Source organism: Bidens hawaiensis, unplaced genomic scaffold, assembly GCF_021521415.1.
Source record: "Bidens hawaiensis isolate Kalapana, Puna unplaced genomic scaffold, B.hawaiensis_p1.1 tig00007309_1, whole genome shotgun sequence".
Classification (NCBI taxonomy): Eukaryota; Viridiplantae; Streptophyta; class Magnoliopsida; order Asterales; family Asteraceae; genus Bidens; species Bidens hawaiensis.
Genome location: NW_027491506.1, coordinates 487,501 through 495,000, shown reverse-complemented (window position 1 = coordinate 495,000; position 7,500 = coordinate 487,501). Strand labels below are relative to the sequence as shown.

The window sequence follows — 7,500 nt, the reverse complement described above, 5'->3', positions numbered from 1 at the left end:
AAAAAAAGACTTGTGTTGGATTGGCACTGAATATGCATATATACTAAAATTTTTAGTTTAGGTGGAGAATAAATAAAGATAAAGTAGAAAAAGGATTTATGCAATCAATAGTGTATTGAATCCATATATAATAAGTCGAATAACGAACTTCGATTCCTTGTTTCTTACTTGGTATTAGAGTTCGAATGAAAACTGCAGGTAATGTCAGAATTTTCTATATTTGTAAGGATCCACCAAATAAGGTTTACTTAGAAAAAGATTCTATAAAAGCAATGATAAATAGATACGAAGATAGCAAGAAAATAAGTAGAGCAAGAAAAAAAATAAGGAAATAAAAAAACATAGTATAAAAAAGATATCCAAAATGATATAGAAATCACTATCCTATCCTTAGTTTTTATTTCCTTAATTTAATTGAATTTCATTTTATTAGAGCAAAGTTCCTTAAAAACCTCTGCCTTTTTTAAAATATCCTGAACAGTTCCTGTAGGCTGAGCGCCTTTTTCAAGGAAACAGAGAATAGCGGGAACGTTTAAATAAGTTTGATTCTTGATAGGATCATAAAAACCCACTTCCGAAGATCTCTTCCTTCTCTTCGGGATCGAACATCAATTGCAACGATTCGATAGACGGCTCATCGGGATAGATGTAGATGAAAAAGAAACCCCCCCTAGAACCGTATAAGAAGCTTTCTCCTCGTACGGCTCGAGAAAAAATGATTAGAAGTTTTGTCTATGGAAAAATTATAATAAATAGGAAAGGACTCCATAAAAAAATTAGTCTATAATTTAACTCACAGTCATTTTTTTTTTTTAGCTTTCTTTCTGAAAAAAAATCATTTGTACTCATAACTCAAGTTCAAGAATTCTAAAATATCTTTAAAATATCTTAAAGATATTAATCTTTTTATTTTTTGAGTGGTCTTTAACCCTCCCTTTTTCGTCTCGTTTAAAATAGATTTGGATTCTGTATTTGGATCCGTGAGACAATTGAAGTGGCGTTTCCTTGTTCTGGGATCCTTTATCTTGGTTTTAAATCATTGGGTTTAGACATTACTTCGGTGCTTCTTAACCCTTTCAAAATGGTAGCAACATACCCCTTTTTGTGATTTCTTTATATCAAAGAATCATACCGATGGTTTATTCGTGCACGATACACCGTGAATCGAAAAGTTTTAGCCGTTCCAACAAAAATTTTTGGATTTTCAAATTTGTTTAAAATTTGCTCGAATCGGATCCTTTCGATTTCTATATCGAAGATATACTTACGAAGTTGTTCCAATTTATTGATTGGCATTAACCCTAGATTGTTGCCCCTGAGAAATTAATCAATACTTTCTACTCGAGCTCCATCGCAAACTATTTACATTACAATTACAACCCAATAAAAAAAGAAGGGTTCTAGTGGAATAGAAAAACGACGTCGAGCCAAGAGCACCTTCATTCCTATATAAAATGGTGGATGTAAGAATAAGAATCCACAACGGATCGTGTCCTTCAAGTCGCACGTTGCTTTCTACCACATCGTTTTAAACGAAGTTTTAGCATAACATTCCTCTAATTTCGAACCGGTATGGAATTGATTCAATTATGGAATCATGAATAGTCATTGGTTCAGTCGGTACAGAGACATAGTTATTTCTCTTTTTTCTTAGCTACAGCTACATAGATAATCAATATTTTTATGAATAAATATTAGCAAGACCCCAGCTTTTTTGTATGAATGGAACATTTTGATATAAATCTCTATCTCAAAAAATGTCTAACAGAAATATCCAGAAATCTAAATAGGGAAATAACATAACTAACAGAAATCACACGAATAAAGAAATTCTAAATAAATAAATTCTATTTGACTCTGCCTCTTCAAGTGACTCAATAAGATAGACTTACTGATTCCAACTTCCCAAAACTTCCCAAAGATTCAATCCATAAAGAATCATTACAAATCTTTATACTTGAAAAAGTTTATTACTTCAATATCATGATTTGAGCCAAGTTTTACAGTAAAGACTCCATTTGATTATCATAATAAAGATCATTTTTTCTTTTCGAATGGAATTCTCAATGATGTAAAGCAAATAATCTAAATAGATCGAACTATGAAAATAAATATAATTGTTAAATATTTAAAATGAAAATAAATATAATTGTTAAATATTTAAATTTTCATTTTTTAAGTAAGTATGAAAACCCTTTTTCACAAAAATAGAAAGACTTTTTGTCACTGAAATAGGATAACAATACATACCTGATAACAATACATACATATAGGCTAAGCACTTCCTCTTTTATATGTATTTTCATATTTGAACCTGAGGTTAAGTAATCTTTCTACATCTCATCTTATCTTTATCAAAAGGGTTTAGTTACTTTTGCATGTCATTTGAACTCGATTTAGTTCAGTTTGTGAAAAATTCAGATATGATTCCGAAAAGAATCATTCAAAATAAAAAAAAGAAAGAGGAATACTATTCTATCCAATATTAGACCGTGAAACAGAACCTTGTTGAACAAAAAAGAAGTATTCGGGTACAGGGGATATGCTCTGGGACGGAAGGATTCGAACCTCCGAATAGCGGGACCAAAACCCGTTGCCTTACCGCTTGGCTACGCCCCATTTCTATTTTTATTGGACACTAATACTAATAAAGAATAGTATTGGTATTAAGTGTTCGTCAATTCCAGTCCAACTATCTATAGAAAACCTTTCTTCTTTATAGAATTTATTATTGATATTATAGATTCGTTGCTAGGATTTTGACATGTGTATATCTAGAATTCAACTTAATTTATTGATCATTACATATAATTCAATTAAGATATTGTATGAAAGTATGATTTCTTCTAGTCTCCTTTGAGAATTGGAGGATTTTTGATTGAGTGGAAAAAGAAGGATTTTTTTGTCTACCTTACTTTCTTCATTTTTCCTTATATCAATAACTCAATCAAAATGCAATTATCTCAACGAAAAAAATGTCTGTTATGCTTAATATCTTTAGTTTGATCTGTCTTAATTCTGCCCTTTATCCGAGTAGTCTTTTCTTCGCCAAATTGCCCGAAGCCTATGCTTTTTTGAATCCAACCGTAGATGTTATGCCAGTAATACCCCTGTTCTTTTTTCTTTTAGCCTTTGTTTGGCAAGCTGCTGTAAGTTTTCGATAAGATCTTTAATAGTATCTTATAGAATTCATGTAGAATTCATGATTTATTCGAGAAAAATGATAACATTTGATAGGATCAAATAAGTCTGACAGTATGAACCTTCAATTCAAACATTGAAATGATCGAATAGCCGTGAGAAATCCCTCTCGCTCCATTTCCCTATTTTAATCCTTTTTCCTTTCCGGCAAAATACCTTATTAGCTTAGGGTCGCTTACAACATCTAATTGGGGGTATGAAAGTGATTTCTGGTAATCAAAGACTCTTTTGAAAAATTTCAACTTCACAACTTCATTTGAATTTCTGAACATTCTTTTCAATTTTAGAATTCATTTCTTGGTGTCAAAATAAGATATGTGATATAAAAATGGAGGATCTATTATCTTTTCTTTTCTCTCGTTTTTCTTTTTCAAAAAATGATCTTAGAGGTTGTGTAATGCTTACTCTCAAACTTTTCGTTTACACAGTAGTAATATTCTTTGTTTCTCTCTTCATCTTTGGATTCCTATCCAATGATCCAGGACGTAATCCTGGACGTGAAGAATAAATTGTTTTTCTTGCTTTATTTTACAATTTTCTTCGTATTTTTATTTTCTTTTAGCTATTCCACACACTTAACTAGAAAAAAAATAGAAAGTCATCAACGGAAAGAGAGGGATTCGAACCCTCGGTACGAATAACTCGTACAACGGATTAGCAATCCGCCGCTTTCGTCCACTCAGCCATCTCTCCCAATTGAAAAAGATAATTACTATGTTACATTACACATCAAGTAAGGATTAAATTAAGTATTTCTTTCACATTCTTTATCGTTATTATAGAATTAGCAATTCCATTTAGATGCTCGAAAGATCAAAATAGAAAGATAAAAAAAGAAGACCTTCTTGCTTTTATTTTATTCGAAGTGCCTTTTTGGCCTGGCCCGGTCAATACCCAGCCGGGCCTTTTTTTGTTACAAAAAATTCCCTTCATTTTTTTATTTATAGGCAACATACTCTAAATAGCCAATTTAGTACCCGTGTAACAATTTCCATTCTGGGGTTTACATATACTTATCATTTTTGTTATAATGGAAATTGAGAAGGATTTTTGATTCAAAAGAATATATCAAGAAAAGGATAAATCAAATATGTATCAATTTGTATTTTCTTATGTCGTTTGGCAAACCAAATTTTAGATTCAAATCCAAGAATCATTGACGAATTCTCAGTCAACGAATATCCCGTTTGTCATAAATTTTGGTTTTTTTGAGTGAAAATATACATTTGATTTTTCAATAGAAAAGTGAGGGGAAGCTTTTTGGCATTGTGTGTTTTGAGATACTATACAATCAATCGAAGGGACAATCAAAAGGGGAAAAGGGTTTTTTTCTAATTTTGATAAGTTTAGTTAGAAAAAGGATTCAAAAGGGGATGCAAGTACAATAAACTAAAATTGAGTAATCCAACAAAAAAGGTAAAAATTTCTCCTATTGTGTATCGTTTTGGCGGCATGGCCGAGTGGTAAGGGGGGGGACTGCAAATCCTTTTTCCCCAGTTCAAATCCAGGTGCCGTCTCATCAGCAAACGAATCGGAATCTCTTATTCTGTTGTGCTGATATAACTCAACCTAATTTTACCCAGCCATAACAGAATAAGGGGACTGTTAATACTTGGTTGATTCTAAACATCCGTTCTGGGGATTTTGTAAAAGATTGGAAATCGGAAATCTTTGAATCCAAAATGAAAAGAAAGATTTGATTTTAATGTTTGATTTTAATGGTTGAAGCAAGACTTCCCGATTCCTTTCTACTACTAATGTAATGTCTACTTATTGGGTCGTGATTGGAGATAATTTAACTACTGGTTGGGGGAAGTTCTTTCTATTTCTATACTGTGTAATCTACATATATAGGCTCGCGAGAATCTCTGAGTGTTCAGGCATTCAATCACTATTAGATTGAGATGGATAATTTATAGAAAAAAACATGAAAAAAATGATTCTTTTTTTTTTAACCTCTCGTCAAAAGTATAATATACTATCTCCCAACTCCTTCAGAGAGACAATCGGGAAAGGGTACGGATTAGATCAAATAGGAAAAAGTTTGTAATAGATAGCAATTGATTTATTTTTACTTTGAAGGGCAAGAAAAAAAGGAATGTGCCCTCTTATTTTATTACTAGATGTTCCATTAGTAACATTCCTTTGTAGTTTTGATTTTTTATTTTACTTGTGTTTAGTCTTTCCCGATTATAAATCATATAGAAATTTTTGGAATGGATATTTTGATTGGTTCATCAATAGTGTTCGCTCAGAATCCTTTTTTGACTCTGGACCATTTATTCTACTATTATTAGTGAGCAATAATGGAATAATTCTATCATAGAGATAAGGGACATAATTCACATGGATATAATAAGCTCGCTTGGGCTGCTTTAATGGTAGTCTTTACATTTTCCCTTTCACTCGTAGTATGGGGAAGAAGTGGACTTTAGAAGCACTCCTAATTTAGTTGAGGAATGAAACGGTATCAATTGTTTTATAGATCGTTCTGCAACGCATTTTTGATTTGAATTGAAATCATTTTCAAATCAAAATATCTTCGTTTCCAAATTCCATTGGATTATAGTGGATCAATGTATTCTATAAAAGTAAAACAAAACAATTATTTCAGATTCATCGGAATAAATAGATGTATCAAAGAAATAGAATTGGGTCCTACGTAAATTCCATATATGGATTAATAACTACATATATTGAAAATAGAAGCTAATATAGTATACCAACTTTATTAGAAACAATTTTATACACTACTATAACACTAATAGAGAGTATGATAAGTAAGAAATCAATTTCTTACTTACCATACTCTCGGATCTCATAGAATACCGCCGATCATAGCCCGTTGATTTCATTTAAGGCGCAAAACAAAAATAGAATACTTTTCATTTGATTTCTTCAACTATATAGAAGAATTCAGAAGTCAAGTTTCATTTAAAGTAATTAATCATTTTGATTGGCTGTTTTTACGTAAATTATAAGTAGAAAAGCAGTAGGAATTAAAATGAACAGTGAAGTAGCAATAAATGCAAGAATGTTTACTTCCATAATCTCATCGTTTTTTTTTTTCAAAATAACTCGGGATTTAATCCCATAGGGATGATAAATCTTTCACCTGTCAATTCAATGATTGCATTACCTATCGATGATCTTGAATCGGATCAATATCATGAATAACAATATCTGAGCTATTAAACTAATTCGTCGTCGAGAATTGAATAGTATAACATACGAACATCTTTTATCCATACTGAATACAAAATGGGATTCCCGGACCAATCAAAAACCACTTTACTTTATTTATCCTTCTTTTCTTTATTTTCTATAACCTACCTTCCTTAGGTCTTCCTTATAGAACCATCAAACGAACTCTAACCACCCTCCCCAACTACAAAAACCCAACAAACAATACAAGCGAAGTGGAAAAAGAGAGGAATTAGGTTCTAAATTTTAATGATCTAAATTTCTTTGGAAGACAAATAAGTATGAGAAAGATGAGTCGCGGGAGAAAAGATGGAATATTCTATCAACTTCACTATTTTAGTTATTTTTTAGTTTAGGGTTTGTTCTTTCTTCGACAGAATCCTGAAAAAAAGAAGGGAAACCCCTTCGGAATTCAATTATGCTCTCTGTCCCTTCTTTCACAGAAAATCGAGAGGCGAATTGATGTACTTATTGGATCCGTCGGGACTGACGGGGCTCGAACCCGCAACGTCCGCCTTGACAGGGCGGTGCTCTTGCCAATTGAACTACAATCCCAGGGAAATAAGAAGAGATCTAGCAGAAATTTTGGATTCTTTTTTATTCTCTCGTATCAGGTATTTTTTCGTATCAGGTATTTTTTAAGAACAAGAGGGTTCTACCATCTGATAGTAGATTGACAAATTGTTGGGCCGAGCTGGATTTGAACCAGCGTAGACATATTGTCAACGAATTTATAGTCCGTCCCCTTTAACCACTCGGGCATCGACCCAACGCCTAATTCATTTTAGACGTTCCATAATCAACTTCCTTTCGTCTCCCAGGCAGATTTGACAAATACATATCACTTTATATAAAATACAAAGTCCCACTGAGTAGACTATTAGAACGACTTGACAAAGATGGATCACTTGATAGAAAATCCCACTCCTATAGTCTTGAGTATTGGTATACCCCTAGAGGGACTTGAACCCTCGTTTTCTCAGTGAAAGAGAGAGGTCGTAACCACTGGACCATAGGGGCCTTTGGCCACCTTACCTTAATATAACTCAGACCTTTTGGAGATGTGAATCAAACCGAAAAACTCGTTAACTATTC

At 32.4% G+C, this 7,500-nt stretch overlaps 4 non-coding genes across 4 annotated transcripts; all 4 read right to left on the bottom strand.

The window, feature by feature from the left end:
- Positions 1-3,806: 3,806 nt before the first annotated feature.
- TRNAS-GCU (transfer RNA serine (anticodon GCU)) lies at positions 3,807-3,894 on the bottom strand. The gene has a single exon. It is a non-coding gene; the product is annotated as a tRNA-Ser (tRNA).
- A 2,992-nt stretch (positions 3,895-6,886) lies between these two features.
- Positions 6,887-6,960, bottom strand: TRNAD-GUC (transfer RNA aspartic acid (anticodon GUC)). Its single transcript has one exon. It is a non-coding gene; the product is annotated as a tRNA-Asp (tRNA).
- Positions 6,961-7,090: 130 nt separating this feature from the next.
- TRNAY-AUA (transfer RNA tyrosine (anticodon AUA)) lies at positions 7,091-7,174 on the bottom strand. The gene has a single exon. It is a non-coding gene; the product is annotated as a tRNA-Tyr (tRNA).
- Positions 7,175-7,353: 179 nt separating this feature from the next.
- TRNAE-UUC (transfer RNA glutamic acid (anticodon UUC)) lies at positions 7,354-7,425 on the bottom strand. The gene has a single exon. It is a non-coding gene; the product is annotated as a tRNA-Glu (tRNA).
- Positions 7,426-7,500: the final 75 nt, after the last annotated feature.